Source organism: Cyanistes caeruleus, chromosome 22 (genome assembly GCF_971803275.1).
Source record: "Cyanistes caeruleus chromosome 22, bCyaCae1.hap1.1, whole genome shotgun sequence".
Taxonomy (NCBI): Eukaryota; Metazoa; Chordata; class Aves; order Passeriformes; family Paridae; genus Cyanistes; species Cyanistes caeruleus.
Genome location: NC_141722.1, coordinates 3,971,213 through 3,996,178, shown reverse-complemented (window position 1 = coordinate 3,996,178; position 24,966 = coordinate 3,971,213). Strand labels below are relative to the sequence as shown.

The 24,966-nt window shown below is 51.8% G+C and overlaps 2 long non-coding RNA genes across 2 annotated transcripts; one reads left to right on the top strand and one right to left on the bottom strand.

Moving 5' to 3' along the window:
• Window positions 1-262: 262 nt before the first annotated feature.
• Window positions 263-8,837, bottom strand: LOC147649544 (uncharacterized). Its single transcript, XR_015278724.1, has 3 exons — window positions 8,523-8,837; window positions 2,007-2,153; window positions 263-1,878 (listed from the first exon to the last, which is right to left on the bottom strand). It is a non-coding gene; the product is annotated as an uncharacterized LOC147649544 (long non-coding RNA).
• Window positions 8,838-11,022: 2,185 nt separating this feature from the next.
• LOC147649543 (uncharacterized) lies at window positions 11,023-12,737 on the top strand. Its single transcript, XR_015278723.1, has 2 exons — window positions 11,023-11,165; window positions 11,894-12,737. It is a non-coding gene; the product is annotated as an uncharacterized LOC147649543 (long non-coding RNA).
• Window positions 12,738-24,966: the final 12,229 nt, after the last annotated feature.

Sequence of the window (24,966 nt, the reverse complement as noted above, 5' to 3'; positions counted from 1 at the left end):
AGGGGTCTCTTGCTCTCTGCAAACCCCCAAAAAGGGGAAATCCCAGGCCTCTCGTGCCACCAGCACATCTGGGATGCCTGTGCTGAGCTGCTCTCATTTCTACCTGCTTCCTAATTCAGCCCCAACGTGTCACTCATCCATCACAGCCTGAAGCCTCATCCCACCACAGCATCAGGCTTTACTGCTCCACTTGGGGCACTCCAAGCTCCCCCCACTCCCCAAAGCCACCACTGTGTTCCTGAGAGCCCAGATCAGTTCCATGTGCTTTTAGGAGCAGGGAGTGTATTTATAATCCAAAGGCATCCTCAGGGACGAAAATTATAAATGAGGTGTTACGACTCAGCAGTTTGATCCAGTTCTGGGACTTAAAAGGTTTGTTAATGATAAATATGTTAATGTCATTAGCATTTCAGAGGAGGAGAGGATGATGGAGCACAGGAGAGACCTCAGGACATCCAGACAGCTTCATCTCATGGCAGTGACGTGTGACAGGCAGAACACGCTGCCTGAGCTGCCACAGCGAGTCACACCTTGACCCCAAGGCCACCAGGACACCATTTTTTGTTCTTGCCTCTGCTCCAGCACATGAGGAGCATCTCATATGTCACATCTCATCATCTTCTGTCATCTCATCTCATCTTGTCTCGTCTCATTTCATCTCATCCCATCCTCCTGCAGTACTGGGGATGCTTTTTCCCAGCCCAGCCCAGGCCTTGGCACCAGCCATGCTGGCTGCATTCTCAAAACTTTCACGCCTGGGAGCTAAACTGCTCCTGAGGACTTCAGGAACTGCATATTTCACCAATTTCTTCCATTTCACTTTCAGGTCTATCCATCACCATCCCTCTTAGCAGGAATTTCCATATTCCAGCCGTGCTCTGCTCTGCCAGCCATCCCTTCTGAGCAGGCTCTAACCTGGTTTGCCTCACACAGATATCAGTAACACATTTAACCTTTTTTATGAGGCATATTTATTGTTTTCAGGCCTCCACTTTCCAAATCTGCTCCCGACAGACATTTGTCTTTTTGAGGTTCCCAGTGTTTCCAGTGCAGAGCCTGAGAATCAATACAGCTCACATCCCTTCAGCTTTCCCAGCCGCCGGATCCAGATTGGATTTAAGCCGGGCTCCATCCCCCGTTAGGCTTTAAGCAGCCTGAGATGGAGCTTTATTGACTGCAGTGGGAAAGTGTGATTTATCCCCGCTGCTCATCAGCTCCATTTGCCCAACGGAGCCACTCCTAGGGATGGCTGGGAGTTGGGACTATAAACATATTTCACACTCTTCTCCTGAAAGAGGTAAAATACAGAGTAGACGGCTCTATTCTATCAGCCCCTGGTTATTCTCTCCAATATTTATTTCAAAGCCCTGTGCGAGCCCCCTTTGTGCGGGAAGGAGATAAACCTGCGTTTGAACTAATTGCAAATCACTTTTCCTGGCGGAGCAGCCGTGCGAGGGCGGCTTCGCTGGAACAGCAGCGCGTTTAGGCAGAGGCTCTGAACGTGCCGAGAAAGTCACCCAGGAGGGAGAGAGCTCAGCATAACCCCGGGGTGAGCCCTTCGACTCCTGCCCTCACCCCATGTGCAGCAGGAGAAGCTCCTCGCCCCTGGCTTTCCCTCCTGTAGGAAGGAGGAGGCTCCGTGCCATCCTTTGGAAGCAAAGGCGAGCAGATCCTCCGGTCCATGGGATGTCTCGTCTGGAGGCATCGGCAGCTGCTGCTCCAGGTGCCGGTGCTGGGGAGGAGGCACGGGGCTCCCAGACTCTGCCTTTGGGAAACCTCGGGGACAGCTTTGCTGGGATGTGCCGTGCAGCTCCTCAGCCCTCCCGTCCTGACAAAGCCGTGCTCCAAAGAACCAAAGAACCAGTGCCAGCGCTGGAGCTGCAAAAGATCGGGGGGAAAAAAAATAAAAGAAGTTAAAAAAGAGGAGGGATGTGGAAGTTGGGCAGCTGCAGCTTGGAGCCTGGCTCCCTGCTGGCATCCCAGCCAAATCCCTCCAGGAGTCTGACCTGTGGGCAAGCACTGAGCGTGGCTTGTGAGCTGCAGGAGGAGCCAGGCCCTCTCAGGTCCTGCTTGTGTTGGGACCCCCGCTATCATCGCCCCGTGTCCGGCAGAATCCCCAGGCAAATATCAATCCATGTACCAGCCACGGCCACCTGGCCAAGAGGGGAAAGGGAGTGAGCCCGTGTCTCCAGGAGCTGGGCTATTCCTGGCGCTTACTGTCGCTCTTGTGGATGATTCCTGCAGGGAATTCTGTTTCCTCCCAGGAGAGGGCAATGCCACACACTGCGGCCACCCTGCAGGGAGGGCTGGGTGGGCTGGGGAGATGCCCTGGGAGTGGGAAGCAGGACAGGACAGTCCCCCGCTCACACAGCTCCTGCTGCCAGCGCTCCCACTGGAGGCAGATCCATCTGAAAACCAACCTTCCCTTGCCTCCGCTGAAGGTGGCACGAAAATCCCGGAGTGTGTGTGCTTTAGCAGTTCAGGAGAAATTAAACCAGCTTATTCTCAGGAAATCATCCGTTTCCCAGAGACTCCGGGATGACGGCTGCTGGCACCCGCCCAGCTCGCTGTTAACAAGCGAGCTCGGAATATGAGGCAGCAGATCCGATGCGAATTATTTTTGCAAAGCTGGAGGATTTCATCTCAGATGAGCTGCCAAAGTGGGAAGTTTTAATAAGTGTAATCCTCCAACATAATTAACCAGTGAAGAGATTGGCCCCGGATGGTTTAAGCACTGCAGTCCGAGGGCTGAGAAGGGGTGCTGGGACTGCAGCCTCGAGCCTTCCTTCTCCTAATCAAGGGGCAGGAAGGTGGCCCTGGGGCCTGCCCTCCTGGCATTGCTCCATCACGCCTTTCCCAAGGCAGCAGAAACAGGGAGAAGAGCCTTGGATGCTGCAACCCCCCCAGAACTGCTCCTTAGAGAAGCTGTGGTGGGCAGAGCTTCACACCAAGCGAGTCTGGGATGACCCCTCCAGTGCTGGTTTAACACAGGGAGATTTGGAAGCTGATGAACAGGAGCCCTGCAAGATGTTTGGATTTGGGATGAGGTTCCTAGCCACAGGTTCCCACTGGCAGGAGTGGGAGAGCCAGTGCAGCTGATCATGCTTTCTGCTGTCAGCCCCACGCAATTCCCCAGCGAGCGGAGTTGCTTAAAGACGCGTATTAAGGCAATCATGTTGTCTGCTCTGCCCCGCTCCCGTGACAGCTTCCCCCGGCACGGCCAGAGCGGGAAGCTCTAATCACGTCAGGAGTGTGGATGAGCTCTCAGGAGAGCCCTTCTTTACTGGGAAGTGGCATCTCTGTCGGGTAGTCCAGAGAGAAATCAATGAGAACACGAGTCGGGGATGAGCGGACGAGGCTGATGACTCTTTCCTGTTACACTTTGGTTTGTGCAAACGGGGAGTAATGGTTGTGGGGTGACTGGAGCTGCCCTGTGGTACTGGGGCTGCTTTTCCCCATCCCACCTGTGTCTGTCAGACAGCAGCTCCCCTGGGAGCACAGCACAGCAGTCAGCAGGTCAGGTGTCCTTGGGGTGAATTCCTTCATGCTCAGCAAGTCTTTCTTGCCACGAGCAGCAAGAGGGAAATAGAGGAAAAATGATCAGATTTTCTCCTTCATTGAAACAGTGGAATATTGGCTCCTGGTAGATAAGACAAAGAGGGGATAAAGGGTCGTATTTCCATTAGATCTTCTTAACTGGGCTTTTTCCTGAAAGAAAAAAATCAATATTTTCATCTACATGAACCCACCAAGCTCTTTGGGTCACTTGTAATAGCACAAATCTAGGCCTTGACTGTGGGGACGGAAGGAGTGAGGGCAGCTGCCTGCTGCAGCCCTGGGACCCACGGCTTGGGTTAAAACTGCACTGTGCAGGGAGCTGCTGTGCTCTGCCACGGGGATCAGAGCTGTGCCACGGGGATCAGAGCTGTGCCACGGGGATCAGAGCTGTGCCACGGGGATCAGAGCTGTGCCACGGGGATCAGAGCTGTGCCATAGGGATCAGAGCTGTGCCACGGGGATCAGAGCTGTGCCACGGGGATCAGAGCTGTGCCACACGGATCAGAGCTGTGCCATAGGGATCAGAGCTGTGCCACACGGATCAGAGCTGTGCCACGGGGATCAGAGCTGTGCCACGGGGATCAGAGCTGTGCCATAGGGATCAGAGCTGTGCCACACGGATCAGAGCTGTGCCACGGGGATCAGGGCTGTGCCACAGGGATCAGAGCTGTGCCACGGGGATCAGAGCTGTGCCACGGGGATCAGAGCTGTGCCACACAGATCAGAGCTGTGCCACGGGGATCAGAGCTGTGCCACACGGATCAGAGCTGTGCCACAGGGATCAGAGCTGTGCCACAGGGATCAGAGCTGTGCCACGGGGATCAGAGCTGTGCCACGGGGATCAGAGCTGTGCCACGGGGATCAGAGCTGTGCCACACAGATCAGGGCTGTGCCACAGGGATCAGAGCTGTGCCACACAGATCAGGGCTGTGCCACGGGGATCAGAGCTGTGCCACGGGGATCAGAGCTGTGCCACGGGGATCAGAGCTGTGCCACGGGGATCAGGGCTGTGCCACGGGGATCAGAGCTGTGCCACACGGATCAGGGCTGTGCCACACGGATCAGGGCTGTGCCACACGGATCAGAGCTGTGCCACACAGATCAGGGCTGTGCCACACGGATCAGGGCTGTGCCACACGGATCAGGGCTGTGCCACACGGATCAGGGCTGTGCCACACGGATCAGGGCTGTGCCACACGGATCAGGGCTGTGCCACGGGGATCAGAGCTGTGCCATGGGGATCAGAGCTGTGCCATAGGGATCAGAGCTGTGCCACGGGGATCAGAGCTGTGCCACGGGGATCAGAGCTGTGCCACGGGGATCAGAGCTGTGCCATAGGGATCAGAGCTGTGCCACAGGGATCAGAGCTGTGCCACACAGATCAGGGCTGTGCCACAGGGATCAGAGCTGTGCCACACAGATCAGGGCTGTGCCACAGGGATCAGAGCTGTGCCACGGGGATCAGAGCTGTGCCACACAGATCAGAGCTGTGCCACACAGATCAGAGCTGTGCCACACAGATCAGAGCTGTGCCACACGGATCAGAGCTGTGCTACATGGATCAGAGCTGTGCCACATGGATCAGAGCTGTGCCATAGGGATCAGAGCTGTGCCACACGGATCAGGGCTGTGCCACACGGATCAGGGCTGTGCCACACGGATCAGAGCTGTGCCACACGGATCAGAGCTGTGCCACGGGGATCAGAGCTGTGCCACACGGATCAGGGCTGTGCCACACGGATCAGGGCTGTGCCACACGGATCAGGGCTGTGCCACACGGATCAGGGCTGTGCCACGGGGATCAGAGCTGTGCCATAGGGATCAGGGCTGTGCCACACGGATCAGAGCTGTGCCACGGGGATCAGGACCATGCTGGCATTGGGATCCCAGCTGGCTTCCAGCATCAGGATCCCAGTCTGAGTCTGGTTCTGGAAGCCCAGCCAGGATTTGGTGTTGGAAGACCAGCTGGGAGCCATCATTGGGATCCCAGCTGCAGGCTGGTGTTGGAAGCCCAGCTAGGTTCCAGCAATGGATCCTGTCCAGGGTCTGGTGTTGGGATCCCATCCAGGGTCCCAGCTGGTGCCAGCACTGGGATCCCAGCCCGGGTTTGGTGTTGGAAGCGCAGCTGGGTGCCGCTGTTGGGATCCCAGCTGGGGGATGGTGCTGGGATCCCAGCCTCGCTTTGGTGCTAGAAGCCCAGCTGGATGCCAGCAGCGTGCGAGCAATCAAAGACTTCGGTGCTGCAGGAAAAAACCCAGTTCTGAGCCCAGCATCCTCAGTCAATATCTGCCAATTCCTAAGAAATTGGCCACCTTGAAGTAACCGAGGTGCAAAATAGAGCCGATTAGAAAAATTAAACTCAGGCTGAGCTGGAAGAAAGGCCATTCAGCTCACTGCAAACATTATCTGCTCTAATTGGAAGCTTTGTTTAATTTGGCTTTGAAATTGAATTCCTTTTCCTTTCTGGAGAACTGTTATTACCTTAATTCTCCTCTTTGAATAAGACCATTTATATGGTCAAATACAGCTTGTTTGCAGCACAGCTAGCCCAGAAGAAGAGCCGCCACAGCCTCTCCCACACCTCCAGCCCCCTCCTCAAACCCTGTGCTGCTCCCTGGTGTCGATGCACGTTCACCCTCCCCATGCTGGCCTTGCTTGGTAATTACATTATTCATGGAGTGAAAGATCTGCTCGCACTTCACCCTCCCTCCCAGGCAGACTTCCCACGTTTCCTGTTTGCCTTTGGGGCAGCAAAAGTGGAGGCAAATCCAGGGCAGGGAGTTTTCCTAAGGAAGAGAAGCACATCCTTGTGCATCCATGGCTGCTGCTATTCAGCGTGAGACATCAAAGTGGATTTTCCTGTCTCCACACCGGCTCTTCTTCTCTTGTTCCACCGTCCTGTTGCTTATTTGCAGAACAGCAATTGAGGGAAGACAACAGCGTAATGAAGGCATTGCATCCCAATTTCCAAGTGTGGCCAACAAGATCCATCAGGCACTTTGGGAAAATCAAGAACTTTATCTCCAATCAGCCAGCTTTTATCTGCTTAGGGATAAACAAGGCTGAGGAACCAGCGGTAGCAACAGCTGCATCGTAAACAAGCCTGAAACCAGACCCTTCTGCTGGAAGTAAATAATTGATCTCCCAAAAATTCTGCTTAGGCAAAGCCATTTCAATTACCTGCTAGATGACGATGAGTGTGGAGAGAGGGTAACGGCTCTGAAATATTTAAGGAGAAGATGTTTGCCTGGACACACCATAGTTTGTCTTTCATTTACCCAAAAGGGATTATTTGAGCAGCAAAGTCATAGGGAGGCACAACTCCCTCCAGCCCCACCAGCTGGCCTGTGGAAGGTGTCCCTGCCCATCGCAGGGGGATGGAACAAGATGAGCTTTATGGTCCCTTCCTCTGCTCCAGTCTGTTCCCAGGAGGTGACAGGCGTCCCCTGGCTGGGTACAGGTGGAAGAGGAGCCCTCCAAGCTCCAAGGGAGCACATGGGGCCAGGCTGGGTGCCTGGCTGTGCAGTGTGCTGCTCACAGAGCGCTATCAAAGCCGCGGTGTTATCGCCACGGCGGGTGCGAGCGATCGGCTTTGGTTTCGTGAGAGCTTTGATCATGCTACCTCAGCTGTGGGAAATGCGTGGTTCCCTTTGTTTCGCTTAACTTCCCTTTCTTCACTTTCATCCTCATAAATAATTTATTCTTGTTTGTTCTGTTCACTTTCATATTTTTGTTTTCTTCACCATTAAAATTCAGCTTCAGTGGCTTGTGGAGAAACTTTGAAGATCTCCCTCCCTGTCCTCAACCTTTCAGAAGGAACAAATTCCTCCCAGGTGTGGTCATGGGGAGGGAGGCACTTAACCCCTTCTCTCCTGGCTGCTCCTCACAGAGAGCCCACCCTCAGCCCTGGTCCCCCACCCCTCTGACGTGTGGAGCATCTCCAAGGATGCTGAAGGTCCCAGGAGTGAGAGCAGCTGTGTGGGACATGGACAGAGCCCTGCCCAGGGACTGACCGTGAGGATGAAAATACTTCTGACATTATAACGCGTTCTGCTTTGGATCTGCTGGGTCAATAAAAGCCTTCTCTAAGGAGGGAGTGCTTCTCTCGTGTTGAAAAGATTTTAAATTTTCAGAACAAATCACAGATTCAGTGGACAGAAATGCCTTCATGCAGCTGCTGAGGAGGCCTCTCAATACCACAGCAAAGCTCATCCCCTGCCCTCACCCTGGCCTCAGCCACCTGGCCCTTCCCCTTTTCCTGCAGCAGCTTCCTTAGCTGATCTTTTTTCCTACAGACCTCTCATTTTTTACGTTTTACCACTATTTTTCCACACTAAAAGATGGATTTTATTGTATTCACCCTTAAACCCTCCAACACAAAGCTCATCTTCCACTTCCCATCTCTTCTGTTCCCCCCACATGGCTCATCCCAGGTTCAGTAACTCCACCTGAGCCCACATCAACATCTGGGGGTGGAGTGACACACCCGATGGCACCGGGCTGTCCCACTCTGGTGATCACCCCCAGGTGAGAGCTAGGCTGTCTCTCCGGCGAGATCTGTCTCTCTCCTGGCTGTCAGGATGCTGGGAACCGGGCTGTTTGCCCTCCTGGATAAACATGCCATCCGCAGCCTTTTCCGAGCACCAGGAAGGTAATTACTCAGAGGGGGAGCGAGGTGCCTCTGCATTAGCAGGTATCATTTGTTCTGGGGTCGCAAATTGCGCTGCTGTCGCCGCTAATGCTTTGACAGCAGCACCCGAGGCCCTTCGGAGGGGGAGGGAGCTGCTCCCCCTGCGCTGAGCCCGGCACCGCTCGTCTCCTCCGCTCTCCATCAGTATTTAACAGTGAGCCCCGGAGAGCCGCCTGTGCTTCCCAGCTCAGCCTGCCTGTGCCACCTCCAGCTGCCCGGTGCAATGCAGGGGCAATTACCGGTGATTATCAAACATGTCAGTGATGTGACTTACCCCAGAGGAGCTCTTTAAACTGCTGATCCCGCAGCCCACGGTCCAGGGGAGGACCCGGCAAAATTGGCTGAGAGTGAGTCTCGCCCCTCGCATGCTGTGAGATCCTGCCTGCGAGGCTGCCTCTGGGGAGACCTTGCTCTGATTGTAGCTCCTGTCTGAAATTTCTGGGTCAGGGTTATTGATTGGGATCATTAATTGGCCTGGCTGCGTGAGCGGTGGGGCCGCAGGGCTCCGAGGTGCCTCCGTAGGCAGATCTGCGCTCAGCCTGCTGAGCCTCCGGCTCCCGCAGCAGCTGCTGGCTCTGTGCCTTTTCCCTGCCTCTCTCCCGTGGCTTTTAAACACCGGGGTGAAGCCCTTTGCCCTCCCCTCTGCCTATCCCAGCCCGGTGTGGCCATGCCCTGCTCCTGGGCTGGTTCTGTGGGTGTCAGCACCCAGTGCCACCGCAGCTCCCTGGTGATGGAGAGGGGCTTGATCCCGGCGTGTGTGTGCAGGAGGTCTCCCTGTGCCATCCTCAGTGGAGCTGGCACAGCTTTAACTGCTCCCACCACAGAGACAGTCTTAAAAACGAGATTCACTTAATAAATTATAAAAAGAATTTAATATAAACAAAAGACAATTAGGAGACAAAAGAAATAAAGCAAAGGGTTAAAACGGCCGGGTGCCCTGGTGGGTTACCAGGAACACACCTGGTATCTCAGGAGTGTCCTTTTTATCCCATCTTTGCTGTGAGAGGTTAATGCATATTCAAGCATGTCCCCTCCCTGGTTCCACCTTCTTGGATCATGTTATTTTCTGCTGGTCAGCATTATTTTGGAGTTTGGTTTCCTTTTTGCTGCAGATGGTCACTTGTTGATAACAGCCTGGGCCCCTCATCCTTCCCCTGAGGGCAGCTGGTCTTCATATCTTCCGCTGATAACAGTTTGGGTTCTATTGTTCTCCTGATAACAACTTGGGCCCCACTGTCCTTGCCCTCTGGAGTTTCCTTGCCTTGTACCTAGGAAATTCTTTTAAACTTAAGACTTGTTAGCATAGCTAAAAAGTATTTAATATATAATATTCATCTGCGAAAGCCAATATCACAATACAAATTTATAACAACAGGGTGCAAACCCCACCTGGGAAAAGGCACATTCATAAGGAAACTTCCTATCTAGGACTCTCCTGGAAAATGTGTTTCAAGGGGCTTATGGCAAATAATCACCATCGGATGTGTCTCTTTGCTGCTGTGGGATTTATAACATCCAGAAAACAGACAGGATAGCACCTTAACCAACACGTGTTATGTCAGTTCACACCATGTTACCCTCCCTGCATATTTTCCGTGCTAATCGGATTTGACTTCCCTGCAAACTGACAGCGCTCGCAGGTTGGCACACAGGCACACACCACTCCTGGAATTAAAAATAGTCAGTAATCGGCACCGCTGGGCAGCTTTGATCTCAATCCCATGCAGTCCGTGATGGTTTTCCAGCTCAGGCACACAGGCCATGGGTAGGAGTCTGTGTGCAGAGGCTGCTGAACATCCCGAGTGCCTCTGCAGCATCCCAGAAACCATCCAATTTGGGGCTGGGGGTCGAGGTTGAGGTCTCAGAGGCACCCGAAATTCCATATCCTGTCAAAACGAGCAGGTTCACTTCCACTGAGTCATCCACGGCTGGAGGCAGAGGTGGTGAAGGGCTGAGGGTCCCGCTGGGGCTCGGCGGGCAGGAGCAGCCCGGCACAGGGGGCACTGCCCCGGCTGCAGGAGCAGCCCTGCCTCTGGGGACACCTCTGCAGATGGCACAGCTCCGGGTTAACACTCGGCAAAGCGCTGCTGCTCATCCTGATGAGAGAAGGGTCTCCCGAAACAGCGTCCTCCGCTCTGGGAGGAGCCGAGGATTTCTCACCTGGTGAGCTCCGGTTCCGTCGTGACAGACAAAGCAAAGGCTCTTCCCAGGGCTCAACTCCCAACTGCAGAGCTTTCAGCAGCACCGGCTGGTTTGAGGGAAACAGGAATTTCTTTGCCCCGAGGAGGGAGGGAAGACAATAGAGCTGGGTTAAACAGTAATCACAGGTTGAGGGAAAGAACAGAGGAATTTAGAGCTAATTAAAAGTATCTGATGTTTTTTAAAACCGCTTCTAAAGCAGATAAATGGAAATAACCCACCGGGTGCTGATGAGCTTTGAATTTTGTTAGGAATCACAGAAGAATAAATTTAGCAAATCACCAGGAAAGGCTAATGCAGCCCTGGCGCTCCAGCACACAGCCAGCACTGGTAATTCTCCAAATTCCTGACAATTATCCATTTCAGGAGACACTTCCACTTATCTTACCTCACCTTAAAACCTTCCTATTGAACTCTGCCTGTGATTAATCTTTGTTCTTGCTCACTTTTCTCTGTTCTCCATTATCGCTTTCCTGTGCAGTGACATCCATCCTCACCTGCCTGCCCCTTTTCCTGTGGCTGCTCCATTTCAGAGGGATTAAGCTTTTAATTGCAGGGAGTTTTTTTGCTTCATCACTGCATCATCACAGAGCTGCTTGCCAGCTCTTTGAGGCTTCTGGGGCAGCTCAAAGTCTTCCCAGAAGGACAGGTGGGATGCTGCAGATGGAAGTTCCCTTCCAGGAGAACAGGATTTGGTCCAGACCCCAAACAGAAAATGGTGAGGGTGGCAGTTTTGGGCTCTTAAGGAACATGGAAGTAGGAATTTTCCAGAAACTGAGGGTTTTTGAGAGAAGGGTAAAGATGGAAAATACCAAGGGAAGAAGGGTGGCAGCCCTGAGACATCCCAGCATCCCTGGTCATGGCATGCAGGGAACTGGGGAACAGGGAGGAGAGAAATGTGGGATGGCAGAGTAAGGAAGAGGAGATGATAATAATAAAAAGGGAAATGAAATAAACACAAGAGAAATCCAAGCTGCATCTCAATAGACTGTAGGGTTCAATGAGCAGCTGGGACAAAAAAAAAACCTGCAAACACAGTGGTTCCTGAATAATAGAGATGGGAGAGCAGGTGATGATAAGGCGACCAAAGGAAGGAAGGAAGGTGGGAAAAAATAGAAAGGAGAAATTACTGGAGGGAGAAACCTGCAGGAGATGTGCTATTTTGCTATGCTAATAAAGAGATGAAAGCAACTGGAACAGGAGCAGAGACTGGAAAAAGTCTTACTTTTGTTGGAAAGAATAAGAGGATAAACGTTTTTAACATTTATGAAGTAGCAAAATAAAGCAAAGAAAGGCTCAGAACATCAGCTCGTAGATGAGGAAATTAAAGCACTTAAAATATTTATTCATTTTTGCTTAGTGGCTGTCAGCCATGCATGCATTGGAGAAATGGGATGTTTCTAGGCACAGTTTCATTCCTGCTCCTATTTTTCCCTCCTTTCCCAGGGATGAACAGGAACAATTTGGTGAATAGTAGCTCAGCTCATTGTCTACATTCCATCAATGTTTCATTTCTTTATACCCTTGAAACAAAAATGGGAAGTTGGTATAAAACATTATTCTCCTTTCAAAGCACAGAGAAGAAGAGCGTGGTTCCAGGCCAGGCAGCAAGATTACAAACTGGCATCTGTGTTAAAATGGGAATGCAGTGCTGGTATCAGTGCCAGGCTGGAAGAGGCCCTTTAATGAGCCACAGAAAGAGGGATGTAACACAGGTTTTTCCATGTCACCAGCTGTCTCCAGTCTGGCCCAAGAGGACCATTTCTGAGGAAAGCTCTTGGCTCCTTGTCTCTGAATATTTCACCTGCCATCCTCACCAACACAGGGAGCAGATTCTTTGCTCCAGGCAACTTATCAGTTACTGCACTGGCAAGGAAAGCAGCTTCCTAATGACAGCTGTGGGCCTCAGTGGCTGGAGGTGGCACCAGAGCTCTGTGTGCTCCCCAGATCTTCGTTAGACACTTCACTCGGTGGTGCTGCAGGAACGGTGCCACCAGCACTTGGAAGTGGCCCCTGGACCTCAGCACCAGGGAGAGGGGCTGCAAGGAAGATCTGGCTTTGAAGAATCCTGTCTGTCCCTTCTTGTGTCTTTCTGGAAGAAATTCAGCTGTGCACGGGGGGCAGGAGCAAGGCACAGCTCACCACTGGGCTGGAGCACTCACCCCCATCGCCTGCGGGGCAGCGCTGGCTGCAGGCAGTGCCATGTCAGCCTCTGGCCTATTGCTGACTTTAATTTGTTGGATGGGGAATCCCGGGCACTCCAGCCTCAGCTGGCACCGCCTGCTGCCTGTCAGATACATTTACACTCCAACAGCAGCATCTAGATTTGACCAGCCCTGAGCTCACTCTCTGCTCCTCTCCTTTAGGAAGCAGTTCATTCCCTTTGCCAGGCTGCCCTGATTTACCTGGGCAGATGTACCCACCTTTCTGCCCTGTCTGGGCTGTGGGAGCCCAGCGGATCAGTCAGCCAGAATTTCCTGGGATGGGTGGGCAGACATGCCTGGAGGATGCAGGGATGTAATTCCAGGTGTGGAGTAGATCCATGGGCAGCCTGGGGCTCTGCCTCCCTACTGTCCCTGTCCTGGCTGGGTGTTGGGGGTGGCAGCAGCACCAGGAGCTCTGGCTGGAGGAGGAGAAGACAGTCTGAGCTGGAGCTGCACCTTCCCAAGCAGTGCTGTGGGCAGGAGCTACCCTGTCCCGCCAGCCAAGGTCGGGTCAATGCTTGTTTTTGCAGAATTACAAGTGCTAATGTTACATTACACGTTTTCCTGGGTCTCATGGGATTAATAGCAAAGCTGCTGGTTAGCCCAAGGGATTTTCTAAATCCTCCCCTTCCAGGAGCACTATCACAGGAGAGCTGTACATGAGCCTTGAGCAGGGTGGGAAGAACAGGAGAGCCTGCACTGCTGCCTTTGAAGCCTTCTGTAAAGCACAGAGGTGTCAATATTAATTTCATCATAAAGCACAAAACCTCCCTTGATTTTTTGCTTTATCAGAAATGATAAATTCTTAGAGAATTTCTTAGTCTGGATGCTACAGTTTCCAGTGAGGTACTTGGATAATGGAAGGTAAAATCAATCCATTGACTTCAATTGGGATCTGCCAACTTGTATCAGCTGAAAAGATGCTTTTTTTTTGTCTTCTGGTGACAATCTTATCGAAGTAGGGCTGGCCCTGCCTGAGCAAAGGAGATGCTGATAACCATAACAAACAGTTCACTGCAAAGCCAGATGATGCAACTTCCATCTCTGATGTGGGATCAGAATTTTCTCAAGGACAGATAAAAACAGAAGCAGCAGTTTCTCAGAGTCGTGGCTGCCAAAGCACTTTAACACCTTCTAATGGCACTCGTGGAAGGTGCACAGGAGCTCCTGTCCTGTGGCAATTGCAGAGTTCGTGAGCTGCAGATGCCACGTGCCTCAGTTGTGCCCAGCTGGAAGCCAGGTGCCATGGAGAGCTGGTGAGCATCCCCTGCAGAAAGGTGCCTAACCCTAATCCCTGCCAGCTGCTGAAATCAAGGAAAGCCTGTAGGGTTCCTTTTTCCTAGGGAGATGAAGCTTGCAAATGCAAGGGTGGGGTGACTGAGCTGTGTATGGATGTGGCTATGATTGAGGGATGTGTCCTCTGCCTCAGCTGAGCTGCTCCTGCTTGTCCTGCTGTCCTCTGAAGAACATCCTGTGCCCCTCTCATCCAAACTGTGTTCCCAAACCCTTTCTGTTCCCTCGAGGTCTTCAGCATCAGCGTTCTGTATATAGACTCTCTTGCAAGCCCTGGCACTCGGTTCAATCACTGCTTAATCTAACCCTCTAATTTAATCAATACTTCATGGACAGGGTCTTTGTTTAAAAACCCAAACAAACACAAAACCTTCCAGCCTGTTTTGTGATTGCTTTGTGCAGGTGTTATTAGGTTAATGCAATCAGCAGCGATAAAGCTGCTCTCCATGTAATGAGGGATCAGCTTTGTTGTGGGTGCTGTGGAAGGTAGCAGGAAGAAAGAAACCACAGCCTGGGTACTTATCATGTTACCAGTGACACCACCAGATTCAGGGTGACCCTTTGTGCTGCAGGAATAATGGGGTGCCAGCAAGTGTTCCACCTCCTCTCCAGAGGCTCTGATTGAGAAGCAAGATGTGCTGCAGTGTCAAAAGGCCAGGAGGGATGGACACAGGTAGGAGGAGGCAGGTGGTCTGCATGGTTTCCCAAGGTTGTGCGACTCTTGCAGCGGAGAGTGCGGGCTCTGGTTGCTCAGGGTGAAGCTGCTTTTCCTCACTGGAGCTCCAGCTGTGCTGGGGTGCTGGCACATGGCTTCAGCTGCAGGCTCTGCCCACCCCATGCCCACTGGTAGTGCTGGGGGAGCACATCCTTGGGGCTGGCTCTGGGCTGAAGATGATGCAACAGCTCTCAGTGAACACGAATCCTTCAGCAGTCCTTCCGTGGTTAATCAAATTTGTAAAGCCTCAGGCCATTCATGGAGAAAAAGTGTTTTCCATCTGTAATAAGAGGAAGGTTGGCTGTCAAGGGGTGCGAAGCCAGATAATGAAGTTATTCTTTCTTGTTGCATTTTGCTATGAGTTTCTTGAGAACGCTCTCAACAAAGTAATGATGCACGAAAGAGAGGTTTTCAGGCTCTATAAATGGTGGCAGCAGCTTCCAATTGCAGGGCATAGGGATGCCACCATGTCTCCAGCTTCATAAAGCCTGCCCCTATGGAAGTCCAGGATAGGTGAGTTTGATTTAAAGGGATAAAATCCAGAGGTTCCCTTGATACTGCGGGTGGGGCAGAGATTGGGGTCTCTGGAGCAAGACCCATGGTACCTGCTGGGATATTTTTCCATCCTCATTTGTGTGGATAGTGCTGGTGGAATGTCCTTGCCATCTCTGTCTTCACCTCTTTGGGAAATTTTCCCTATTTTACCTGCAAAAAGCCGTGTTGCTTTGTTCACGTTGCACTTCTACTGAAGTAAATCTACTACAGGAAAGCCAGCAAGGGGTAAAAATCCTACTGAAACAAACTACACTAAATATGAGGAAGGGGATAAGAAAAACTAACAAAAACATCTCTACCTTCTTGGCTTTTTTGGGAAAGCTCAATTGACTCCCTCGGAGCCCCCAACAAAGTCAATGATACTTCATCTTTAATTTGATTTTTCCCTTCAGTAAGGGTGGTGAGCATTAGCATCACTGTAATTCTGCAAAGTGCCATTAGATAACAGGGGAATATCAAACGTGAAGATTATGTGTGGTATCAGTGGCAAAATACTACACTCAGCAATGATTTAGACGAACATTATTGTCTCAGGCATGCTGCGAGAGATGTCAAGAATTGGACAATAAAACATCTCATTCTCCAAACAATCACTCGGGGCTGATGCCTGGCTGCTGGGGAGGCAGATGGGCACCGTGGAGCTGAGCAGCCCCTCTGCAGCCCCTGCCCTGCCCGTGTTTCTCCGAGGGCAGACAGCTCTGCTGTGCGGGGGAGTGATGGATGCTGCCCATTTCCAGCAGGTCGATAGCGGGATCGCTGCAGACCACCGTTATTTTTGTGTTTAATTCACTGAATAAAATGAACCAGGTAAATCACTCAGAGGAGATGGGAGCGGATGTTAATAGGCACATTTGCAGCGTTGTCTAAAAATGAGCTCTGCAATTACTGACTCATGCCAGCGCTTGTGTTTGGCAGGGAGGATGGAGGCAGCACTCACCCTCCCCACCAGTGTCCTGGGGGGCAGCTCCTGAGCTCCTCAGAGAAGGCTGGGGCTGCAGTTCAGTGGGGCTTTGCCAGGGCAATGCCCAGACCCTGGCAGGGCATCACAGGGGAACAGGGCTTTGCATTTTTGTGGACTTGCAGGCCTGAGGCTGAGCTAGGAGGAGCGGAGCAGGGTTGGGTAGCTCTTCATAAACTCATAGGATTGGGTCAGCAGGGGCCTTAAAGCTCATCCCATTCCAGTGGAGCTGCTGAGCTCTTCGGGCAGTGTGGCCGTAGAAGACGTGGTGCCTTTCTCCAGAGGAAATGCTCGGATTGTGTTCCCTTTCCCCCTGGGGCTGGAGTGGAACTTCCTGAGCATCCTCAGCCTTGAAGTTTCCCAGCCTCCACGAGAGGCTCCGTGGTGCCAGGCTGGACCAGGCGCTAGACAGGCGATGCGCAGCACTCTGCCAGCTCCCCAAAATAGCATCGTACCCAAGGCTGGATTAATCCCTGCGGATCCTCGCTGCCAGAGCAGCCCATGCTGGGTGCTGGGAAGGCTCCTGCCAGCACGCAGCGTTCCTGCCTCGACAGGCGGGGAAGGACAGGCTGGGGGGCCCGGCTGACATGGCCATCGACCCGTTTATCGCGGCGGAGCAGAATTAATCGCTCGGATCAGCAGAGTCATTGTGGCTTACAGAAAACAAAACAAAGGCAATTATTATTCCTCCCTTGTCGGGGGGCTGTGGCTAATCTCGTTACGCGCAGCAGAGAGGCGCCGGGGAAATCTCACGGTGCTGATAAAGCGCCCGGCAGCTGCACAAAGCAATTACGGTGAGACCGTGGGGCTGTGCTGGGGGCTCAGACCCTCCTGGGGGCCAGGCAGGGCTGTCCCCAGCTGAGCATGTCCTGCCTGCCCCCACAGACAGCCTTTGGCAAGGCAAGGTGGGTGCTCTTCCTCACCTCCAGGTATCCTCTCCCATGTCAACGTTGATGAATGGTCTGCCAGTACCTTCTCCAGAAGCAAAGCAATTTTGGGGCGGTGGGACTGATTCCCCCAACAGGCACCTTGAGTGGTGTCATCATCCTCGTGGCCAGAACCAGCCAGAGGCATTGCCATGTCATCCAACAGCGATGTGTTGCCCAGAAGGTGTCCCAGCTGCTCTGGGCGCTGTGCAGGCTGGGATGGAACAGTGATAGAGCAGTGCTTAGGTTTTTTATAACTCTTAAATCATTCCCCAGCTCTCGCTGCTGCTTTAAATTGTAACTTGGCTTTTAAAAAGTTTATCGTGCACTAATTCATTCAGCCCGTTCATTTCCATTCTGCTGACAGGGGACAAAATTGCTTCTTTTTTCATCCCAGAGAATTCTAACTTTGTCAATTTATGGCGCCTTTTTGATTTAATCAGGAAATTTCCTAAACTTCCGTGGCAATAACAAGACATTTTTCAAGCAGTACCTGGGAGCTGGCTGGGCATTATTTATAGCCCTGGTGCACACAGTATTTCGAAAGGACTTCCCGTGAGTCACTGGTGGTCAGAAGATGTGGGTTGTTCCCAGCATCATTTGATTCTGCTCCTGGGGAGGAACTGGAAAAACCCATTTTTTGGCCTTTGCTTTGCCATTGTCTGAAAAGTCCATGTGTTTCCCTCTCCCTCTTCCCACCATGGAGGAGCCCAGGCCCCTGGCATAACCTGGACGTCCTGGCCACCTCCATTGCCAGCACATCACTTATGTGCCATGGATGGAGCCGCTTTGGTGCTGCCCTGCAGAGCTGGTATCATGCTGTTCTGTGCAGAAACACTGTTATTTCACTCTTGCAAACACTGTCAGAGCAAGTCACGGGAGGGATTATTTTTGGCTCTGTTCAGCGTAGTTACCTAGCAATTTGCAGGAGGCTTGGTGATACTGGGGAACTACTCAAACCACACGAGCTGCTCTGCAGCGAGCAATTCAGTTGCTGCCTTTGGTTCCTTCTGCTGCTCACAAATAGCCCAGGTGCCAGCTTGGAATCTTACAAATTTGTTCTCGGTTGGACAGATTTCAGCCCCGTTGCTTGTGTGTGAAATATTTCTTCTGATCGTTGCTTTTGAGCACTCACCGCCTGTGATTCCCCCATCACGCCTGGGCTCGGCTGCCGGTGTGCAGCAAAGCTTTTCCTCTGCCTTGTGAAAGGAAGGGAAAACCACAGCATGTGCTGATATGGATGTTCTGTAGGACAGTGCTGGGAAACCTCTTTTGATGTTTTGCTTTCACATTTCTCAAGTTGAAAAGAAATAACGTGTGAACGCCTTCCCCTTCCGCTCCCGTGTGTTCCCCTGCACGCTCTGCATCGCTGCTCTAACCAGCCGTAAATACTGTTTGTGTTTGGCTTATTATCTCCAAGGTAATTTATGCTTTTCTGCTCATCCAGGACGTTTACAGGCCTTCTGTTCTCTGCTGAACTCCAAGTGTTGTGATGAGGAACTGCTATTGTTCAGTTAAGAAGCAATGTTGATTGCCAAGAACCAACCAGAATCAGTGTTTTCCATTCTTCCAGTGTCAGACTGGAGGGGAAAAGCCTCAAGGAAAAGGCTGTGTGGGGCAAGACAGGGGCAGTAGAATCCAGGTGGCAAAGAGCCATAGTGCTATGGTAAGTTGTCAAGAATCTTAATTAGGAACAAATTAAAGATATTCCAATTCCACACATAGTATGACCCATGTAATTAAATTATTACTAAAATGCTCTACACTTCTTCCTCCTACGGATGCAGAGAAGCATCTCTGGCATCTCTCCCTGGCACTGCTGCTGGGCTTTGTGCCCATCCTGGTGGGTAGTTTCATATCCTGAGAGAACGTTTGATGTGGGCAATAGGTTGGATCTCAACGATTGCTATGGCTGAAGGACACGTGCTGGATCTCATCAGGTTGTGGCAGTGCACCTTCTGCAGTGGGCAGTGGCTGCACAGTGACATTAGCAGAGAGACACGATTCTCTCTCTTCAGGGGAAATGCCTTCAGGAAACTTCTTCCGTGGCACATCCGTGTTGGCTGTATCTATTTTCCAACCATTTTGTTCTCCGAAGCATTGCAGAGAAGACAAAATGAGAACCGTGGTCCTTCCGGAGCTCCAGCGGGTGCTGGATGTTTGCTTTAAATAGAATTAACCATGCAAATTGAATCATGTGAGTGTAAATTAGCACTCGTTCCACCAGTGCTCTCGGTGTCGCTTAACCTACCATTTACCCCAAGACATCTGCTAAGTGCCATTCTTTCGAGTACTTAAACAGCACCTCTCAGTACCAGAGAGCCCCAGCCCCGCGCACCAGCAGAGCTGCACAAGCCTGTAATTATCGTTAAAGGACTATTGTGCTCCTGGCGCTGATGAAGGCAGTGGGTGAGGCTTTCCAGGCTGGCTCCCTGCTTGCCAAGGGGACGATGAGTGGGGCTGGGGCTGAAGCCTGCCTGCTCCCTTCCCGTGCCCGCTCTGGCAGCAGGGAAGGTCCTGGCACACCGCTGTGATGATGCTGTCCAAATATCAGCAGTGGTAGTCGGCGTAAGAAACTGCAAATGGGCTGTCGAAGGAAGTCTCCCCTGTCAGGGTTGCTGCCCAGCAAGGAGATCTCTGCCTGCTGGAGGATTGCAGCCCCCTCTCTCTCTTGCTGGCATCTCTTCCTCTGCAGCACAAACAGGAGAGGGCCCAGGGCTGCAGCGAGCACCGCGTAGCTCCAAGCCTTCCACAGCGTGAGCTGTTATTTAAGCCTTTGATGTCATAGTTGGGAGAATTAATGTGTTAACCTCCTGGAGAAGGTGGTGTGCAGGCAGGCTGGAGGCGCCGGCACTCTGCCCTGCAGCACAGCTCTGCTGCTGCGTGTCAGATCACGGCTGGAAGCGGGATGAGGGGATGGACAGGTGGAGGACGATGGCATTGCTGATGCCCAAGCAGCTCAAAGGGATGCCTTGGATCCTCAATCTGCTCTTTGGCTGGGCCCCTCCTAGGAAATGTGGATGTGATGCTCATTGGCTTCTCATTTTTCCAGCCTCTTCCTACAGTGTGAGAAAACCCATTGTGGCTGGTGTGAATGGAGTTGGACACAATTTCTCCACAGTGGTTATGCAAATTCCCGGCCATAATGAGACGTTGTCGTGTGTGATGCTGCGAACAGATGGCCCAAAGACAGGCTCAAGATCGGAATTAGTCCTGGGCTCCTGCAACAGAGCTGGGAGCATATGGGCCTCATCGATCCCTGCTTTAGCCTTAATAGCAAAGGGAATGGTAACATTTGAATAAAAGCCAAACGAGAGAAGAAAAAACAAGATTGTGGTGATTCAGTGGCACTCAGGCTCTTCTGAAAAGCTGAAATGGTCCCTCCTCAAACTCGAGCATCCTTCCAGCAACAGACGGAGCTTTGCTGTGGAGGATCCCTGAAGGCTCGAGCAGCTCCTCTCTGCAGCAGCACAGACCGGCCTGCGTGCACCCAGATCAGAGCCCTTCAGCCCTGTTATTTATGCTGTGGCTTCCCAGCGGCACGAAAGCACCAGCGGTGGTTTAGAATTCCATTTGGCACTTTGTTTTATTGGGAGGCTTCGGGAGCTGCCGTGATAGATGGCTGCTTCCCTCCTGTTTGTCACATCCGTGCCGTATGAGTTATCAGCGTCTGGTTCCTCACTTGGAGCCGGTGCAAGGGGCTTTGGAAAATGGGGCATCACTTGTTCATTGCTTATAGCTTTGTAAATCTGTGAAGGACTGGGGTTCTTCTGCCTTTTATTTCGGTCTAATGGTGGTTTAAGGCAGCTCGCTGATGCTGCTTGGGATTTCTCCAAGGACCAAATAGGAAACTGATACGTACTGTGGAAGCGCTAAGCAGTGAAGATTGATTCTGTCAGTTAAACATCACACAGGCATAAACAGTATGTGCTGCTGTGCCTGCTCCCCTCTGACATCAGCAGAACCAAACCTTCCTGTCAGCAGGCGAGCTGTCACTTCAAGCCCTGAATGCAGCATCTGGATGAAAAGGGAATTTTAATTTTTTTTTTAAGCTCTCCTATTCCTAATCAGCTGGGTGTCTGGGTCCTAATATTTGCCTAGAGCAAGTTCTTTCAATAATCTGAGTAAGTGGTCCCCAAGGCTTGTCGCTGAGCGCACGAAAGGGATCTCGGTGTCTGTGCTGCTGAAATTCATTGATCCCGATATTTTCTTGAGGAGGGATAAAAAGAAGACAATAATGTGGTTCCAGAACAGGACAGTTGAAATCCCAGGGAAGATGATATTTAATGGGTGCCCACAGCTGCTTTGCCAGGCTTCAGGGGAGCTCTCAGCCCTGGGTGCACTGGTAGCCAGTGGCTGGGAAACACCCCAGGATTTTTTTGTCCTAGTTACACATGCCCTGAAAACACCCATAGGAAAGGTCTTTCAGCTCCCCTCAGCCTCAAGGACTGTCTGTCCCTCCTGTAGCCCTGTGCTCTCTGGCCATCACAAACCTCCTCTGGGACAGGTCCCACGCTGACCCCCAGCCCTGGCAGTGCTGTCAGCAGCATCTTTGGTTCCCATGGCAACTGCAGAATGCCAAGTATGGAGCTGGTGCACACCACAGCATTGCCAGCTTTCCCTGCTTCCTTCAGGAAGTGGGTAGCACGAGCTGGAGCTGCCCACAGAACCATGCATGGCCAGAGCCAGCTGCAAGGGGTTAATTTCAGAACCACTGTGCAGGAAGGGAACTCTTCCACCCTCCAGAGAAGCACACATGGATATTTTTAGCAGGGCAGCAAGACAAACGAGCTCAGCTCTTCCAGCCATCCATCTGCTTCGTGTGTTCTGGGCCCCACAGCCTTTCCAAGTAAATTGAGTCCTGTGCCAGGCCCCGTTTGTTCTCCTACTGCAAGGCCATGGGGTTTTCTGCTAGGAAATGCCCATCCCTGGTTTCTCCTGCACAGGACAGACATAGCCATGATTGCTGGGAATTCAGCTTTCTCTGATGCTGTCCTTGAGGCAAGAATTTAGGGTTTTATCCCATCTTAACCAGAGGCAGCTCGGCTGGGTGCTCAGGGCAGACTGTGGCTCTGTGATGTCCGTGGCTGCCCAGGGTCCCCGAGCAGTGCCAGCAGCACAGTTACTGCCACCCCCACCCCAGGCCTGCTGGGATGCTGCAGGTGGGGTGAGCACATGAGGGGGATGAGACTGATAAAATACAGCCCCAGGACAGTTCCAAAAGCAGTCTCCCAGTGTATGAGGCTCCCTGTCATTTTCCAATCGCTCTTGGTTGACACTGAGAGAAAAACCCAAGCTGAGCAGCTGTGACCCCAAATGTACTCCCTGCTCCCATGGCAGGTGGTACCCGGCTGTGCCAATTGGAATTATTTATGCTCGGAGCTGAAGGGCAGGGAAAGGCGAGTTACACCTTCCCTGCCAATCCTGGGACTCTGCAGATGCCTGATGCCCCTCTGCTATCTTGTTTTTTGTGGGTTTTGCACCGAGGGGGAAGGTGCACAAAGCACAGAGAGCAGGGAGATTTGGGGCTCGAGTGGGGAGATTTGGGACCATCCTGGCCTCGGTGAAGTTGCTGACGGAGCTGCAGAGCCGAGCTCGGTCTCCCTGGCAATTGTTGCCATGCGATCGCTTCTGTGGTGCTGCATCCGCCTGACTTCAGTCAAGCGTGCTCTTCCCAAGGGGATGCGCTTGTGTTGGGGTCCCCAAGGAGGACAGGATGGATGGGCTCCTGCTGATGGGGAGAGGGAATGAAGAGAGAGCAACCTGGAGGTCTGAACCTGGCAGTGGAGCTGCCCCAGTCTACAGTGAATATGGGAAGCAGATGCTGCACAGGAATGAAGCCCATGCTCCCCAAACAGCTGGCAGGGTCCTTCCCAGAATCCCATCCCACTGAGGAACACAACTGTCAGACAGAGCCCTGCAGAGAATGCAGTTTTCCACACATAACGTGGCCTGGAAAACATCTATAACCTGTTTTTCAGTGGCTACTGGACCTTCCCTGGTCGATGCCCAGGATGCAGTCGGTCACTGTGTCTCAGTGCTCCTGGAGTTGATGGAGTAACAATTTCACAGAAGTACCTTCTGTCCCCCAGTGAAGGATCAGTTACTCTGTGAGATAGCCAACTCTTCTGGTTTGAACAAAAAGTCCTTTATAGGAATGTAAGTTCCTCATTTTAGATCCAAATGTAAAAATTAAAAATTCCATTACCACAAGAAGCTGGTAGGAAACCAGTGGCTTGGGTAAAGCATTTGATCACTCATGGAAAATTATCAAGCCAGTGTCGAAAAAGCTTGAGAAACACATGCTGGCTGCTCAGAACCTTCATCTGTCACTGCTGGGCAGAGCCAGGTCCTGGAGAGCTCACACTGGGGTGGCTGAAGTTATCCAGAGAGAGCTGTCCCAGCGTTTCCCAGATTCCTTGCATGTGACTTCTGTATCCACTTTTCCACATGAACAATAACACTGAAGCGAACGTCAGTCATCAGACAGGCATAATTGGATTTGGAAAATGTGATATTGTGAATTAAGTTGACTGATGGGGAAGTGTCAGTTTTATTAACAATCTTCCTTCAGATGATAATTTTATATCTATAAGGATGAATTACAAGAGTACTTGAAAGCATCAGTCTCAAATGATGAAGTCATTTTAATAAAGGCTGACTTTCTCTTTCATATACTTGTTTTTAAATATTTTATCTCCTTATGGGAAACTGTGTCCAAATCAGAGCCAAAACCGATGTAAAAAATGCCATTTTCATCTTCACACAGAGAAACACCTTCACCCTCAGGCGAGCTCCCAGCTGGGTGCAGCCTGGCCTGTCACCTCTTCTTGGGGTTTCAATGCAAATCTGAACATTGAACAAATCTTCTTCCTTTCATGGTATTTTTCCAGAAGAAAGAGGTGGGAAATGCAGTAAGAGAACAAGTAAGACAGAAAATCTGACACTTGGAAACATCCCCACCTCCCTTCAGCTGAAGAAAGCTGTCAGTGGCTTTATCCACACCTTTCACAGCAAGGGGCTGGTTTTCCCCTCATCCTTCTAGCCATGGTGCTGCTGGAATTGAGGGATTTTGGTTTTTTACATCAGTGCTATGGGGCAGCTCAGATGCAGGTCACCATTTCCCTTTTCTACCTCAGCTAACTCTGTTTGAGAGTGCCTCACTAAATGTTTGATGAGCCTCCAGCTGCAGTGGACACTGGAGCCGTGTCCCTCACAGACACTGGACTGTGCAGAGCCCGTGGTCCCCTCTGACCGAGCCTCTGTCAGGGCACGGTGGCCACTTCATTATGTCCCTATTGATCAATTAAACACTTCATGCCTTATTTATCCCACAGACAGGAAGGAGCATTGCAGGAGCAAAGAGCAATCAGGTTGGACTAAAATCTAAGGAAGAAAAATGAGCTGATAAAAGCCCTGCTGCACCCAGCTTCCCCATCAGAGGAGCCTTGAGAGAGTTTGAGTGTTTTTTTTTCTTAATGAAAAAGAAATTGATAAAAACCCTTTTTGGCCAAAGTTTCGGTGTTGGCACATGTGATGAGCGGTGAGGGAAGGAAGGTCTGTGTTTCCAGGGGAGGGGAGCCTGAAGCACAGCAGAGCTTTGTGGAGCTCTGGGCTTTCATGCCCAGGCAGGCAGTCCTCCCCCTGCACCCAGGACCTGGGGATGGACTGATGGGCAGATCCAGCCCTGGGATGAGGCAGGGCTGGGAGGCAGCACAGGCAGTGAGCACGGCACCAATGCTGCCTCAGGGAGCCCATCCCCGACACAGAACCCTGCTCCCACCCGTCCCAGGGTGACCTATTTCTTTATACTTGAGAGGTGAATGGAGAGAGGCAGCTGCTGGATTGCCCAATGTTGAGATGAAAGA